The sequence below is a fragment of the Aegilops tauschii genome, chromosome 6 (assembly GCF_002575655.3).
Source record: "Aegilops tauschii subsp. strangulata cultivar AL8/78 chromosome 6, Aet v6.0, whole genome shotgun sequence".
Lineage (NCBI taxonomy): Eukaryota > Viridiplantae > Streptophyta > Magnoliopsida > Poales > Poaceae > Aegilops > Aegilops tauschii.
The window spans coordinates 370,825,195-370,844,036 of NC_053040.3; positions in this window are offsets into that span (position 1 = coordinate 370,825,195).

Genomic DNA, 18,842 nt, shown 5'->3' on the forward strand with positions numbered 1-18,842 from the left:
GTGTCACCTTTGTGTGCGAAACGATATACGCTGCCTCCCCCCTGATTTTATTTAGAGAGGCAACATAGAACTATATGAGTGCCCTGTTAAATTTTGGAATTATTTCGGGTTCATTTGGCCTTTTTATACATTAATTGAGTTTCTGGACTTTTAATGTGCATAATCTAAATATGAATTGCATGCACATGCTCCGGTGCACCAAAGTGGGTTGAAAAATCACATGTGTGTCCTTGGTTGAATTTCTAGGTCCCATGGAAGAAATGAGAATGAAATTCAAACATCTGGGCGTCATGACTCGGCCGAGAACATCGAGAAACTTTGATTTTAAATTCATGTAAATCCAAAACTCGCCTGGAAATCATGAAACTTGGCATGGTGTCATGTCATGGCACTAACATGTTGTGGTAAAAAATTGGGCCGATTTGGAAGCTCGTGGTTCTAAGAGGGAACGTGCCACCTTTGAGTGTGAAACGATATACGCTGCCCCCCCCCTTGAGTTTCTTAACAAAGGCAACATAGAACTACATTAGTGCCCTGTTAAATTTTGGAATTATTCCGGGTTCGTCTGTCGTTTTTTATACATTAATTGAGTTTCTGGTCATTTAATGTGCATAAGTCAAATTTGAACTACAAGCACATGCTCTCGTGCACCAAAGTTGGTTGAAAAATCACATTTGTGTCCTCGGGTGAATTTCTAGGTCCCATGCAAGAAATGAGAATAAAATTAAAACATCTGGGCATCGTGGCTCGGCCGAGAACATTGAGAAACTTGGTTTTAAAATTCTTGTAAATCCAAAACACGTCTGAAAATCATGAAACTTGGCATGGATGTCATGTCATGGTACTACCATGTTGTGGTAAAAAAATTGGCCGAATAGGAACAGATTTTGGTATAAGCTTCTTGCAAACCGAAGCTTCTCTTAAGAAGGCTCGTGGTTCTGAGAGGGAACGTGCCACCTTTGAGTGCGAAACGATATACGTTGTCCCCCTTGAGTTTATTTACAAAGGCAACATAGAACTACATGAGTGCCCTGTTAAATTTTGGAATTATTCCGGCTTCGTTTGGCCTTATTTACACATTAATTGAGTTTTTGGTCATTTAATGTGCATAATACAAATTTGAACTACAAGCACATGCTCCCGTGCACCAAACTTGGTTGAAAAAACACATTTGTGTCCTCAGGTGAATTTCTACTCCCTCCTTCCATCTATATAGGTCCTAATACGTTTTTCGAGGCTAACTTTGACCAAACGTTAGAGCAATAATATATGACATGCAACTTACACAAAGCATACCTTCAAATTTATATGTCAAAGGAGCTTCCATAATATAATTTTCATAGTATACATCTCATGTGCTATTAATCTTGTCAATAGTCAAAGGCTGTCTTGAAAAACACATTAGGCCCTATATAGATGGAAGGAGGGAGTAGGTCCCATGCAAAAAATGAGAATAAAATTCAAACATCTGGGCATCGTGGCTCGGTCAAGAACATTGAGAAACTTGGTTTTAAAATCATGAAACTTGGCATGGTGTCATGTCATGGTAGTTCCATGCCGTGGTAAAAAAAGTTGGCCGAATAGGAACAAATTTTGGTATAAGCTTCTTGCAAATCGGAGCTTCTCTCAAGATGGCTCGTGGTTCTGGGAGGGAACGTGTCACCTTTGTGTGCATAATTCAAATTTGAAATACAAGCACATGTTCCAGTGCACCAAAGTTGGTTGAAAAAGCACATGTGTGTCCTCGGGTAAATTTCTAGGTTCCATACAAGAAATGGGAATGAAATTCAAAATTCTGGGCGTCGTGGCTGGGTTGGAAACATTGAGAAACTTAGTTTTTTAATTCCTGTAAATCCAAAACACGCATGAAAATAATGAAACTTGGCTTGGTGCCATGGCATGGCACCAACATCCTGTGGTAAATTTGCAGTCCGATTTGCGAAGGCGCACACATTAACAATCAACAAAGTCATTTTGGAACAAGTGCTGTCACGTTACAATCGGAAACACAAGTATTATTGAAACCGTGGGCGTTCTACTTACTAGTACCATTTACGTGCCGCCACGCATCCCCATTTTTTATTAGCTAGGAGGCGCCGTGCAGGGTAGCTATTTGAGTACGAGAGGCGTGCGATCAGACCCCTGCGCGTGCTTATCGGGAGGAGAACCCTTTGACCTCCATCTGCCGTCCACCTCTCTCCCAAGGTCTCCATTAATGGCGCCCGAGCCTCTGTTTAATGGAGTGGCTATGTCTCACTCGACTAAGATTTAAGAGAGAAAAAAGAAAATCTGAAAGCACGGATCTTGATGTAAGATCCGACGGACCTATATAGCATCTACGGTGACTTGCATGCATGCATTGTAATTAATGCATCGGTAAACGCAAATTATTGAAATATATCGAGTGCAGTGCTTTGATGTGTCGCGTCAACTCGTACATCAACGAGAAGTTTGATTATCCTCTCCCTTGCGGACTTAACTGCACCTGCCTTTGGCTGTATGACAGGTTGGCCACACACCTGTCGGGCCCACCTGTCATACACGCAAAGGCAGGAGCGTCCCTCCCTCGCCCATGAGCGTGGTGGCTGGCAAGACTAGGAGAAGCTTTCACTACATGCTCTCCCTCCCGCACGCGGTGGACATGCAGCAGTTCAATCGGTGTCAGATGGCCAGAAGCGTACTGTAGTACTCCTCCAGTGCAGTAGTACTCCATCATTGTTTGACTTCCCGAAGAGGCGAAGAGCCAAGCGCAGCCCGGACGCTCGTGTGGCAGTTTCATGTGTAGAGTAGTCTAGGATAGCGTGTACCGTGCCTGTAAGCTTAAAATCGTTGGGGTCGGCTCCATGCTATGTGGCCGTCTCGAAGTTTTTTTTAAAAAAAATAGTCTTCTGGCCCTACCTGACACCCTGGTGATTGTAGTTTGCACGCTCATCTGGTCAAGACAGGAATATATATTTTAATTTTTTTTTCGAAAAGGGGGGACTCCCCGGCCTCTGCATCAGAACGATGCATACGGCCACATATATTTTAATTTGTGGTGGGTAAATGTTAGAGGTTGCAGCAAATATATTGTACACTGCGGGTCTTTCAGCCAAGTTTAGAGGCAAGCATGTGGGGCCAGTGCTATGATGTGTCGCGTCAACTCGTACAACGAGGAGAAGCTTGATTTTACTACACGCCTTCTCCCTCACCCATGCGCGCGGTTGCTCGCAAACGAGGACAGGCTTTTGCTTAGTAGTACTTCTACAACAAGCTATCCGTCCCGCTCGCGGTGGACGGACATGCAGCAGTGGATTCGACACTGTAGAAGCAGTAGTAGTAACATCATTGTTCGTCTTCTCGAAGAGGCGAAGAGCCAAGCGCAAACCAAACGTTGCAGTTGCGAACATTGGAGCACGCATATAGCCAGGCTCTTGCATGAGACAAAATTGCTATGTGAGCCCACTATTGTTTTCTACTGCTGGTTCACTGGGCTACCATGTTCGCACTGCTGGTTCACTGGGCTGCCGTGGTTCGCACTCCTCCGACCTGAGTAGTACTCCCTCCGTTCCTAAATATAAGTCTTCGTAGATATTTCACTGTGGACCACATACGGATGTATATAGATGCATTTTATGTGTAGATTCACTCATTTTTCTCCGTATGTGGTCCATAGTGAAATCTCTCCAAAGACTTATATTTAGGAACGGAGGGAGTAGTATAGTACTAGTATATACCGCATCATTCTTTGCTCCTTCTTACTACTCCGACATGTGGGAGAGCCAGCATCTGGGTCGACGTGTCATGCACCAGATTAGAGCGCGGAACGGAAGGGGGGAATCACCCTGGTCGGAGCGCCAGTAATTCATGACTATAGTGAGTGGTCATATCACAAGTCTTTCCAGCAGTAACGTGCCGTCAAATCGCACAGCCCCAGTCGCTCACCCTCCTCGCCTCTCTGTCAAACCGCCTACCCGAAAACTGCCGCGCGTACTGCCTGGGAAAAGCCCCGCCCTCAACTTTTAACTACGCGAAAATAGTTCGAGCTTGTTCGTTCTATATATACAGTACTTACTGTATGTTTATTCACCCGTGGGGTTGTTCAATGAATGGAGGGGCGGGGAGCACAAGTGAACAATACTGTAGTACTACTAGTAGTAAGTAGGAGTCGTACAGTAGTCACCTTAAATAGAGAGTTTCTTTTCTTTAATGCCACGTACACAAATTGAAATGCTTGTTGTGGAGAGAAAAAAGATAATCACTCCACTATATATGGACGCAGGGGCCTGAGCGCTTGATTTACTAGGGTTGCTCTCTTCATTCTCTCATCCTCTCCAGATATAAACAAGACAGCGGTAGCAACATTTTCTCTCTGCTCACCGCTGGTCACAGATCCGGCCGGATCCCTTCGGCCGGTGTGTGTAGAGGACTAAAAGGTGCATCGTTCACGCGGTCATCGCCGCCGAGGGAGGAAACCCACAGCTACCGGAGGGGCCCGATCCTCTACCCGTGCCATTCTCTCCGACACAGCGCCGGCTCGGGAGGTCCTCCGACCCTTCTTCCTCCCTGCCGTATTGTCCGCAGATCCGACCTGCCGCCGCCGACATCCCGACGACCCTCAGGTATAAGTTCTTCGAAAGCGGCCTTGCTCTACTGCCGCAGCTCCCCACGTGTCTGCATGTGCATCTTTTTCTACTCCCATCAGCTCTTCCAAAGCCACCTAAATTTTTAGTATTATTAGAGGTAAAGCTACTTCATGCATTCGAATCTAGGGCTTTGTTCAAACAACAAAGAAAGGGGGAAAGTTGTAGCATGAATCTAGGACTTGATTCAAAGAGGAAATAATATGGTGAAGTAGTAGAGACCGGATACCCAACCGGTCTCTTGGTTGAAAAGGGAAATAATGGGAAAACGCAGTACAAACTGGATAAGGAACAGATCTATTATTGGTTGAAAAAAGGATAGAAAGTGGCGGCTGGTGGACAAGTCAACAGAGTATGTCCAGGATTAGATTTGCTGCCATCACATAGTAAAAGGTCTCCAGGATTAGATTTGCTGCCCTCACATAGTAAAAGGTCTCAGGATTAGATTTGCTGCCCTCACATAGTAAAAGGTCTCAGGATTAGATTTGCTGCCCTCACATAGTAAAAGGTCTCAGGATTAGATTTGCTGCCCTCACATAGTAAAAGGTCTCCAGGATTAGATTTGTTGCCCTCACATAGTAAAAGGTCTCCAGGATTAGATTTGCTGCCCTCACATAGTAAAAGGTCTCCAGGATTAGATTTGCTGCCCTCACATTGTACAAGGTCTCCAGGATTAGGTTTGCTGCCCTCACATAGCATGAACAAACTCGGCATCACCACTTTATGCCTCCTTGTAGGTACATTGTGTTGATGCGTCCACTGTCGCATGTCCTTATACCAACCTTTTGCTGTTGTTAATGTAAGGGCGCATGTAAAATGAAGCGATCACACTGCTACCTTAGGGACATGTCTAACCAGTGTTATTGTTAATCTAATGCCTCCAGTGATAAGATGCAATTAAACTGTGTTACAAATGTCACTCCTGCTGTTTTCCCCAGTATGATAAGTAAGTTGCTCCTTTACGCTGTTGAGTGTCCTGGTGTCCCCACGGTCCCATGCCCTTAAACCAACTCTTTAGCTGCTGTTGATTTACTGTGTCTGGTAAACAAGCAATGCCACCATTAAAGTAATCCCATATTTGAGGAATCTCATTGTTGATCATAATGCTTCTGGTAACATGAAGCATTGCTAATGTTTTAAAATTTCTACTGTCCTTGTGTGATTGCCATGAACATAATTAAGATGCTTCTTTTCATTTTGTATATGTTTCGTATATTCTTATTGACCAGCAACTGTTTACTTTCTATCTTTTTGTGCAGATAGGGATATCCATTTCACCTTGTTGCTATTGTGACCTTTTGGTGAACTGCACAAAACACTTTTTTGGAATGAGTGTCTTGTGTAGTTCAACTAAAATGTTACATGGGCAACATCTCTCAATTTTGGTGGGACTGCACAAAATGGTGATTGGAGTTTCCAAAATCTCCGTCAAATTCTACTGGTAATCTCGTGCAACATTTTATTAGCCTTTGCAAGATGAGCCATAGCTAAATGATGCGATCTTTGCTTCATTTCAGGTGAACTGCAGAAAAAGTGGCATGAATTGAATCATCGAGTGGAGCTGCAGGTTGACTTCCACTAGTGCCAGTATTATAGTAATCATGCTCTTTATTATCTGCGCTGTGCAAACAGGAATACTCAACTACAGATGTTGTATGACATGGCTAGCCAAGATGGATTTAATCCCGATATTCACTTTATCAAAAGGCTATAATGGGTTGGTTCTGAATCTTGCAAGCTGGGAATCAGTGAGATGTGTAGGCATCTTTGTTGTACTTATTATTTGAATCTTATTTGTTGGTTCTGAATCTTGCAAGCTGGGAATCAATGAGATGTGTAGGCATCTTTGTTGTACTTATTATTTGGATCTTATTTGTTGGTTCTGAATCTTGCAAGCTGGGAAACACGGCATGATGATGCAGAGGACAACAACCATAACAAACAGTTCAAACTTGGTAGTATTATCTTTGTGAAAGTGCGACAAATGTGCTGATCGTGTGCGTCCTGAGAATAATAATTCTAATTGTTGTGCATGTTGATCCTGTGGCACTGATAGAATGAGCGAATGCATTGCTTGTTTTAAGTATAAATTTCTATTAAAGCTAATTAAATTTAAGTAAAGTGACCACTAACTCCTGTTATTACAGTACCAATACAGACCCGCTCGTGAACCGACGTGTGGCTGAGGGTGCATCTTCTGCCAGGCGTGCAGCGGACGAGGGAGGGGTAGTAACTGTTGTCACTTGTACACACTCAGCTTACTGTTGAATCCAGTTCGCCAAGAGCTGAAAAACGAACTGCTGCCGCCGCCTACACACTCGTTCACTCGAAGAGACTCCAATGGCGATCCGAGGGGTGAGCCTGCTGGATATGGACTTCTGCAAGGAGTTCCCCTTTGAGTTCTCCGTTCAGTCCTATGGCTGCACCAAGTTGAATGTGATGTACACCAACGATACGGACTCGGTGAAGCTCTGCCTCGCCTCAATCCTATGGCTGCACCAGGTTCTGGAGCATTCGCCCGTTTCATCGGCAGCGCCGACTGCACCTTCGCTATGGTGGAGAGAAGGAAGAACGCGACGATTCGGCCATCTGGTGCAACAAGCTTGTCGACATCCAGAAGCAATACAAGATCATTAGCAACGGGCAGGAGAAGGACTCCGTGGTTGACCTCACTGAGACCATCATCGACCCCTGATACGCCAACATGAAAGAAGACGACCTGAACACGTGGGAGGTACCTCTGAATCTAGCCTACATAACCTACGCGGCCAAGGACGCATAGGCATGCTACGATATGTACAGGCAGATCTTGGACATGAGGGCGTGTCTGCTTCCCGTAACCGACGAGTACACGGACAGCCGCAGCGTCATGATCAAGCGTGCCAGGAAGGTCTAGATGTTGTACTTTATCTGTTTATAAGCACCTTTATCATCTGAGTGTTTCATGCATTAGCCTATGTGTCGTAATTATCTGTTTTGTCCGAAATATTTCTTTTAAGAACCCATTAACCTGATTGCTTTTTTAGTGGCTATTTGCTTATGTATGTAAACTAGTTAACTTGTCCGTAAAAAAACTAGTTCACTCGGCTGCCGTGCTTTGAATCTCCTTCCTCCCAACATATTCCCCTCCTCAGGTGGACCCAGCAGGTCTCTGAATTTTCTCCCACTTTATTTTTCGATGTAAACTGAGTTTTCTCCCAGTACTTTCCCCTAGAACCAACTCAACTGTCCCACGTCTAGCCTAAAAAATAATAATACCCCACGTACTATTAACTCATCAAATTAAAATGATATTTTATTTCGTAAGTTGAAAGTTCTTACAAAATAATAATAATAATTGTTTCTATATAACTTGGCAAGTTAACTCCTAGTGATTGCGTACATAAGCTTGCAAAGATTTTACTGACGTGCAATCATGTGTTTATGTTTTTATAACATTTCTCCATCTAGCCCAACATGATATTTTCACCCAGCCCAGCAAGTCCGCGGATTTCGAGAAAAATGCAAATGGGATTTAAACGGGCTGCATAGATGCTACATCATTGTTTCACCCAGCCCACCAAATGGACTAAAAAAACAAATGGACTGGCTGACATGTGGGCCAGTAGGTCGAAGCCTAAGAAGGCGTTGGATTTACATCCAACGGTTGGGATTCTTCTTCAATCTCTCGTCTTCTTCCCCCAGTGCTGCCGGAACCGCCTGCTCCAGCCTTCGGCGTCCAACGGTGTTGTTTTGCGCTCCTCAGCGAAACGCTACCCCGCCGACGGCCAGGCCATCCCTCCACTCCGCACCTCCTGTTATTCTCCGCCGAGTGTAGGCCCACCCCGCACCCGAACCAGTCAAGTTTCCCACTCCTCTCCGTCTGCGACTCCACTGCCGCGTCTTCCCCATCTCCGGGTCGTTCCAGTCTGGTGCCTCGCCGTCGTCCACCGCCTCGGTGCGCTCGGCGCGGCGTGGTCAACATACGAGAGTCATCGAAAGAGGATTGTACGTGGCGAGCCTGACGGCTGGGACCCACGAGGTCCATGGTCGCACGCAAGGAAAGTTCCTCCTTATTACGCACTGTACGTGCACTGTACGTGGGAAGGGCTTCTGTATTTCACGAAAAAAAATGTTCCCCCCGCTGACAGGTCAGACCCACCAGGTATATCTTCGCACGCAAGGAAGTGCCTCCTTATTACGCACCAAAAAATGAATACCCCCTGCTAGCTGGGACCCACCATAGTGGGTGGCTGACTTGTGGGCCTACTAAGTTGACGAGGACGGAGGGATTTGTCAACTTAGTCAATATGAACGATTCTAGCTCGAGTGACCATACGATGTCCATCCAACGGCCATAGTGCTTCTTCAACCTCTGGTCTTCTTGCTCCAGCCGCCCAAAGCAGCGCCGGTCGTGCCGCGTGCTCCTGCCTCTCGTGGCCGGCTATGATGCCGCGGAGGCCTCACCGCCCCCTACTACTCCCACCGCTGGCCCAGGGTATCCCTCTACTCACCCACACCCCCTGTTATTCTGCGACGACGGCAGGCTCACGCCGCAGCTGAACCAGTGAACCCTCGTACTCCTCTCCGCGTGGGCATCCACTGCCGCGTCTTCCCCGGCTCCGCGTCGTCCCCTTCCTAGGCCTCGCCGTCGTCCACCGCCTTGGTGCTCTCGGCGCGGCGTGGTCAATGTGGTCAACGACCGACTTCCATCGAAAGAGTACTATACGTGGAGAGGCTGACAGCTGGGTCCACGGCCACAGCCCAGTTTTTTTGTGATTTGCCAAGTAAGTCGCTTTGTCAGGCCTGTTGGGCTGCAAATCTTTCAAGACGAGGAGAGTTTCATTCGGCTGGCCGAGAAAAGGTCTATCAGTAATGAGAAATGGGCTGTACATTTTTAAAACACATCAAACCGGCAATTAGTTTCAAATATCTTTTTTTCACTTCGAGATTTTAAATTACATTAATTTTTATGCGTGGAGAATTTGTTGGATTTTATATTGATATACATTTATTTTTAAAATCAGTTTGAATGTGAGTCGAAATTTCGGGATTAAAAACAGTTCGGACCGCACCGAAATATGCAAAATTTCATATAATTTTTTAACCGTGGCCACAATACGGGCTGTAATGCTAACAAAAAGAATATGGGCTCCAAAAAAAACCTTAAGAATTAGCAAATGGGCTGTAAATTATTAGAAATATTGGCAGATGGGTTGTATGCTGTTTTCCACATATTTGAGGCTTTCCTAAAAAAAGGTTGACGCACAAGTAGTGACTGTTGGATGTCCATCGAACGGCCGTCGTGCTTCTTCAATCTCTGCTCTTCCTGCTCCAGCCGCTCAAACAAGCGCCGGCGGGACTGCCTGCTCCCTCCTCCCCACGGCCGGCTGTGCTGCCACGCAGGCCTCACCGCCCCACCGTACTCCCATCGCTGGCCTAGCCATCCCTCTACTCACCCACACCTGCTGTCATTCTCTGGCGACGGCAGACGAACCAGTAAACCCTCGTACAGTCGTACTCCCCTCCGCGTGGGAAACAACTGTCGAGTCTTCCATGCCTCCGTGTCGTTCCCTTCCTAGGCCTCGCCGTCATCCACCGCCCTGGTGCTCTCGGCGCGGCCTGGTCAACGTGGTCAACGACTGACATGCATCTGAAGTGGACTGTACGTGGAGAGGCCGACAGCTGGGTCCACGGCCGCACGCAAGGAAATGCCTCCTTATTACGCGCAAAATAATGATTCCTCCACCTGACATCAGGGACCCACCGAAAGGGCCTCTGTATTTCGCGAAAAAAACGTTACCGCCGCTGACAGCTCGGACCCGCCAGCTATATCTTCGCACGCAAGGAAGTGCCTCCTTATTACGCACAAAAAAATGAATACTCCCCCTGTTAGCTGGGACCCAGTTGTTGGGGATCGTATCAGAAATTAAAAAATTTCTACGCATCACCAAGATCAATCTATGGAGTCATCTAGCAGCGAGAGAGAGGAGTGCATCTACATACCCTTGTAGATCGCGAGCGGAAGCGTTCAAGTGAACGGGGTTGATGGAGCCGTACTCGTCGTGATCCAAATCACCGATGACCGAGCGCCGAACGGACGGCACCTCCGCGTTCAACACACGTACGGAGCAGCGACGTCTCCTCCTTCTTGATCCAGCAAGGGGGAAGGACAGGTTGATGGAGATCCAGCAGCACGACGGCGTGGTGGTGGAAGTAGCGGGGATCTCGGCAGGGCTTCGCCAAGCTCAGCGAGAGGGAGAGGTGTCACGGGAAGGAGAGGGAGGCGCCAGGGGCTGTGGTGCGGCTGCCCTCCCTCCCCTCCACTATATATAGGCCTCCTGGGGGGGCGCCGGCCCTAGGAGATCTGGTCTCCAAGGGGGGCGGCGGCCAAGGGGTGGCTTCCCCCCCCCAAGCCAAGTGGGGGGCGCCCCCACCCCTAGGGTTTCCAACCCTAGGCGCACGGGAGACCCAAGGGGGGGCGCACCAGCCCACCAGGGGCTGGTTCCCCTCCCACTTCAGCCCATGGCGCCCTCCGGGATAGGTGGCCCCACCCGGTGGACCCCCTGGACCCTTCCGGTGGTCCCGGTACAATACCGATGACCCCCGAAACTTTCCCGGTGGCCGAAACTGGACTTCCTATATATAATTCTTCACCTCCGAACCACTCCGGAACTCCTCGTGACGTCCGGGATCTCATCTGGGACTCTGAACAACTTTCGGGCTACCGCATACTAATATCTCTACGACCCTAGCGTCACCGAACCTTAAGTGTGTAGACCCTACGGGTTCGGGAGACATGCAGACATGACCGAGACGAATCTCCGGTCAATAACCAACAGCGGGATCTGGATACCCATGTTGGCTCCCACATGTTCCACGATGATCTCATCAGATGAACCGCGATGTCGAGGATTCAATCAATCCCGCATACAATTCCCTTTGTCAATCGGTACGTTACTTGCCCGAGATTCGATCGTCGGTATCCCAATACCTCGTTCAATCTCGTTACCGGCAAGTCACTTTACTCGTACCGTAATGCATGATCCCGTGACCAACCACTTGGTCACTTTGAGCTCATTATGATGATGCATTACCAAGTGGGCCCAGAGATACCTCTCCGTCATACGGAGTGACAAATCCCAGTCTCGATCCGTGTCAACCCAACAGACACTTTCAGAGATACCTGTAGTGTAGCTTTATAGTCACTCAGTTACGTTGTGATGTTTGGTACACCCAAAGCACTCCTACGGCATCAGGGAGTTACACGACCTCATGGCCCAAGGAAATGATACTTGACATTGGAAAAGCTATAGCAAACGAACTACACGATCTTTTGTGCTATGCTTACGATTGGGTCTTGTCCATCACATCATTCTCCTAATGATGTGATCCCGTTATCAATGACATCCAATGTCCATAGTCAGGAAACCATGACTATCTGTTGATCAACGAGCTAGTCAACTAGAGGCTCACTAGGGACATGTTGTGGTCTATTTATTCACACATGTATTACGATTTCCGGATAACACAATTATAGCATGAACAATAGACAATTATCATGAACAAAGAAATATAATAATAACCATTTTATTATTGCCTCTAGGGCATATTTCCAACAGTCTCCCACTTGCACTAGAGTCAATAATCTAGTTACATTGTGATGAATCGAACACCCATAGAGTTCTGGTGTTGATCATGTTTTTGCTCTAGGGAGAGGTTTAGTCAACGGATCTGCTACATTCAGGTCCATATGTACTTTACAAATATCTATGTCTCCATTTTGAACATTTTCACGAATGGAGTTGAAGCGACGCTTGATATGCCTGGTCTTCTTGTGAAACCTGGGCTCCTTGGCAAGGGCAATAGCGCCAGTGTTGTCACAGAAGAGATTCATCGGGCCCGACGCATTGGGAATCACCCCTAGTTCGGTAATGAACTCCTTCATCCAGATTGCTTCTTGTGCTGCCTCTGAGGCCGCCATGTACTCCGCTTCACATGTAGATCCCGCCACGACGCTTTGCTTGCAACTGCACCAGCTTACTGCCCCACCATTCAAAATATACACGTATCCGGTTTGTGACTTAGAGTCATCCAGATCTGTGTCGAAGCTAGCGTCGACGTAACCCTTTACGACGAGCTCTTCGTCACCTCCATATACGAGAAACATATCCTTAGTCCTTTTTCAGGTACTTCAGGATCTTCTTGACCGCTGTCCAGTGTTCCATGCCGGGATTACTTTGGTACCTTCCTACCAAACTTACGGCAAGGTTTACATCAGGTCTGGTACACAGCATGGCATACATAATAGACCCTATGGCCGAGGCATAGGGGACGAAACTCATCTTTTCTCTATCTTCTGCCGTGGTCGGGCATTGAGCCGTGCTCAATTGCACACCTTGCAATACAGGCAAGAACCCCTTCTTGGACTGATCCATATTGAACTTCTTCAATATCTTGTCAAGGTACATACTTTGTGAAAGACCAATGAGGCGTCTTGATCTATCTCTATAGATCTTGATGCCTAATATATAAGCAGCTTCTCCAAGGTCCTTCATTGAAAAACACTTATTCAAGTAGGCCTTTATACTTTCCAAGAATTCTATATCATTTCCCATCAATAGTATGTCATCCACATATAATATGAGAAATGCTACAGAGCTCCCACTCACTTTCTTGTAAACACAGGCTTCTCCATAAGTCTGTGTAAACCCAAACGCTTTGATCATCTCATCAAATCGAATGTTCCAACTCCGAGATGCTTGCACCAGCCCATAGATGGAGCGCTGGAGCTTGCATACCTTGTTAGCATTCTTAGGATCGACAAAACCTTCCGGCTGCATCATATACAATTCTTCCTTAAGAAAGCCGTTAAGGAATGCCGTTTTGACGTCCATTTGCCATATCTCATAGTCATAGAATGCGGCAATTGCTAACATGATTCGGACGGACTTCAGCTTCGCTACGGGTGAGAATGTCTCATCGTAGTCAACCCCTTGAACTTGTCGATAACCCTTAGCGACAAGTCGAGCCTTATAGATGGTCACATTACCATCCGCGTCTGTCTTCTTCTTAAAGATCCATTTATTTTCTATGGCTCGCCGATCATCGGGCAAGTCTGTCAAAGTCCATACTTCGTTTTCATACATGGATCCTATCTCGGATTTCATGGCTTCTAGCCATTTGTCGGAATCTGGGCCCGCCATTGCTTCTTCATAGTTCGAAGGTTCACCGTTGTCTAACAACATGATTTCCAAGACAGGGTTGCCGTACCACTCTAGCGCAGAACGTGTCCTTGTGGACCTACGAAGTTCAGTAGGAGCTTGATCCGAAGTACCTTGATCATCATCATCATTAACTTCCTCTCTAGTCGGTGCATGCACCACAGGAACATTTTCCTGAGCTGCGACACTTTCCGGTTCTAGAGGCAGTACTTCATCAAGTTCCACTTTCCTCCCACTCACTTCTTTCGAGAGAAACTCTTTCGAGAGAAACTCTTTCTCCAGAAAGGACCCGTTCTTGGCAACAAAGATCTTGCCTTCGGATCTGAGGTAGAAGGTATACCCAATGGTTTCCTTAGGGTATCCTATGAAGGCGCATTTCTCCGACTTGGGTTCGAGCTTTTCAGGTTGAAGTTTCTTGACATAAGCATCGCATACCCAAACTTTTAGAAACGACAGCTTAGGTTTCTTCCCAACCCATAATTCATATGGTGTCGTCTCAACGGATTTAGACGGTGCCCTATTTAAAGTGAATGCCGCAGTCTCTAAAGCGTAGCCCCAAAATGAGAGCGCTAGATTGGTAAGAGACATCATAGATCGCACCATATCCAATAGAGTGCGATTACGACCTTCGGACACACCGTTACGCTGAGGTGTTCCAGGCGGCGTGAGTTGTGAAACGATTCCACATTTCCTTAAGTGCGTACCATTCATGACTTAAATATTCTCCCCCACGATCTGATCGTAAGAACTTTATCTTTCGGTCACGTTGATTCTCCACCTCATTCTGAAATTCCTTGAACTTTTCAAAGGTCTCAGACTTGTGTTTCATCAAGTAGACATACCCATATCTACTCAAGTCATCAGTGAGAGTGAGAACATAACGATAGCCACCGCGAGCCTCAACACTCATTGGACCGCACACATCAGTATGTATGATTTCCAATAAGTTGGTTGCTCGCTCCATTGTTCCGGAGAACGGAGTCTTGGTCATTTTGCCCATGAGGCATGGTTCGCATGTGTCAAATGATTCATAATCGAGAGACTCTAAAAGTCCATCGGCATGGAGCTTCTTCATGCGCTTGACACCAATGTGACCAAGGCGGCAGTGCCACAAGTATGTGGGACTATCGTTATCAACTTTACATCTTTTGGTATTCACACTATGAATATGTGTAACATCACGTTCTAGATTCATTAAGAACAAACCATTGACCAGCGGGGCATGACCATAAAACATATCTCTCATATAAATAGAACAACCATTATTCTCGGATTTAAATGAGTAGCCATCTCGAATTAAACGAGATCCAGATACAATGTTCATGCTCAAAGCTGGCACTAAATAACAATTATTAAGGTTTAAAACTAATCCGTAGGTAAATGTAGAGGTAGCGTGCCGACGGCGATCACATCGACCTTGGAACCATTCCCGACGCGCATCGTCACCTCGTGTTTCGCCAGTCTCCGCTTATTCCGCAGCTCCTGTTTTGAGTTACGAATATGAGCAACCGCACCGGTATCAAATACCCAGGAGCTACTACGAGTACTGGTAAGGTACACATCAATTACATGTATATCACATATACCTTTGGTGTTGCCGGCCTTCTTGTCCGCTAAGTATTTGGGGCAGTTCCGCTTCCAGTGACCACTTCCCTTGCAATAAAAGCACTCAGTCTCAGGCTTGGGTCCATTCTTTGGCTTCTTCCCGGCAACTGGCTTACCGGGCGCGGCAACTCCCTTGCCGTCCTTCTTGAAGTTCTTCTTACCCTTGCCTTTCTTGAACTTAGTGGTTTTATTCACCATCAACACTTGATGTTCCTTTTTGATCTCCACCTCCGCTGATTTCAGCATTGAATATACCTCAGGAATGGTCTTTTCCATCCCCTGCATATTTAAGTTCATCACAAAGCTCTTGTAGCTCGGTGGAAGCGACTGAAGAATTCTGTCAATGACCGCGTCATCCGGGAGATTAACTCCCAGCTGAGACAAGCGGTTGTGTAACCCAGACATTTTGAGTATGTGCTCACTGACAGAACTATTTTCCTCCATCTTACAACTGAAGAACTTGTCAGAGACTTCATATCTCTCGACCCGGGCATGAGCTTGGAAAACCATTTTCAGCTCTTCGAACATCTCATATGCTCCGTGTTGCTCAAAACGCTTTTGGAGCCCCGGTTCTAAGCTGTAAAGCATGCCGCACTGAACGAGGGAGTAATCATCAGGACGCTGCTGCCAAGCGTTCATAACGTCTTGGTTCTCTGGGATTGGTGCGTCACCTAGCGGTGCTTCTAGGACATAATCTTTCTTGGTAGCTATGAGGATGATCCTCAGCTTCCGGACCCAGTCCGTATAGTTGCTGCCATCATCTTTCAGCTTGGTTTTCTATAGGAACGCGTTGAAGTTGAGGGCAACATTAGCGTGGGCCATTTGATCTACAAGACATATTGAAAAGATTTTAGACTAAGTTCATGATAATTAAGTTCATCTAATCAAATTATTCAATGAACTCCCACTCAGATAGACATGCCTCTAGTCATCTAAGTGAAACATGATCCGAGTCAACTAGGCCGTGTCCGATCATCACGTGAGACGGACTAGTCAACATCGGTGAACATCTTCATGTTGATCGTATCTTCTATACGACTCATGCTCGACCTTTCGGTCTTCCGTGTTCCGAGGCCATGTCTGTACATGCTAGGCTCGTCAAGTCAACCTAAGTGTATTGCGTGTGTAAATCTGGCTTACACCCGTTGTATTCGAACGTTAGAATCTATCACACCTGATCATCACGTGGTGCTTCGAAACAACGAACCTTCGCAACGGTACACAGTTAGGGGGAACACTTTCTTGAAATTATTGCGAGGGATCATCTTATTTAAGCTACCGTCGTTCTAAGCAAATAAGATGTAAAACATGATAAACATCACATGCAATCAAACAGTGACATGATATGGCCAATATCATTTTGCTCCTTTTGATCTCCATCTTCGGGGCGCCATGATCATCTTCGTCACCGGCATGACACCATGATCTCCATCATCATGATCTCCATCATCGTGTCTTCATGAAGTTGTCACGCCAATGATTACTTCTACTTCTATGGCTAACGTGTTTAGCAATAAAGTAAAGTAATTTACATGGCGTTATTCAATGACACGCAGGTCATACAAAAAATAAAGACAACTCCTATGGCTCCTGCCGGTTGTCATACTCATCGACATGCAAGTCGTGATTCCTATTACAAGAACATGATCAATCTCATACATCACATATATTTCATTCATCACATCCTTTTGGCCATATCACATCACAAGGCATATGCTGCAAAAACAAGTTAGACGTCCTCTAATTGTTGTTGCATGTTTTTATGTGGCTTCTATAGGTTTCTAGCAAGAACGCTTCTTACCTACGTAAAACCACAACATGATATGCCAATTTCTATTTACCCTTAATAAGGACCCTTTTCATCGAATCCGTTCCGACTAAAGTGGGAGAGACAGACACCCGCTAGCCACCTTATGCAACTAGTGCATGTCAGTCGGTGGAACCTGTCTCAAGTAAGCGTACGTGTAAGGTCGGCCCGGGCCGCTTCATCCCACGATGCCGACGAAACAAGATAAGACTAGTAGTGGCGAGAAAATTGACAATATCGACGCCCACAACTGCTTTGTGTTCTACTCGTGCATAGAAACTACGCATAGACCTAGCTCTGATACCACTGTTGGGGATCGTAGCAAAAATTAAAAAAATTCTACGCATCACCAAGATCAATCTATGGAGTCATCTAGCAACGAGAGAGAGGAGTGCATCTACATACCCTTGTAGATCGCGAGCAGAAGCGTTCAAGTGAACGGGGTTGATGGCGTCGTACTCGTCGTGATCCAAATAACCGATGACCGAGCGCCGAACGGATGGACCTCCGCGTTCAACACACGTACGGAGCAGCGACGTCTCCTCCTTCTTGATCCAGCAAGGGGGAAGGACAGGTTGATGGAGATCCAGCAGCACGACGGCGTGGTGGTGGAAGTAGCGGGGATCTCGGCAGGGCTTCGCCAAGCTCAGCGAGAGGGAGAGGTGTCACGGGAGGGAGAGGGAGGCGCCAGGGGCTGTGGTGCGGTTGCCCTCCCTCCCCTCCACTATATATAGGCCTCCTGGGGGGCGCCGGCCCTAGGAGATCTGATCTCCAAGGGGGGCGGCGGCCAAGGGGTGGCTTCCCCCCCCCCCCCAAGCCAAGTGGGGGGCGCCCCCACCCCTAGGGTTTCCAACCCTAGGCGCAGGGGAGGCCCAAGGGGGGCGCACCAGCCCACCAGGGGCTGGTTCCCCTCCCACTTCAGCCCATGGGGCCCTCCGGGATAGGTGGCCCCACCCGGTGGACCCCCCGGACCCTTTCGGTGGTCCTGGTACAATACCGGTGACCCCCGAAACTTTCCCGGTGGCCGAAACTGGACTTCCAATATATAATTCTTCACCTCTGGACCACTCCGGAACTCCTCGTGACGTCCGGGATCTCATCCGGGACTCCGAACAACTTTCGGGTTACCGCATACTAATATCTCTACAACCCTAGCGTCACCGAACCTTAAGTGTGTAGACCCTACGGGTTCGGGAGACATGCAGACATGACCGAGACAACTCTCCGGTCAATAAGCAACAGCGGGATCTGGATACCCATGTTGGCTCCCAATTGTTCCACGATGATCTCATCGGATGAACCGCGATGTCGAGGATTCAATCAATCCCGCATACAATTCCCTTTGTCAATCGGTACGTTACTTGCCCGAGATTCGATCGTCGGTATCCCAATACCTTGTTCAATCTCGTTACCGGCAAGTCACTTTACTCGTACCGTAATGCATGATCCCATGACCAACCACTTGGTCACTTTGAGCTCATTATGATGATGCATTACCGAGTGGGCCCAGAGATACCTCTCCGTCATACGGAGTGACAAATCCCAGTCTCGATCCGTGTCAACCCAACAGACACTTTCAGAGATACCTGTAGTGTAGCTTTATAG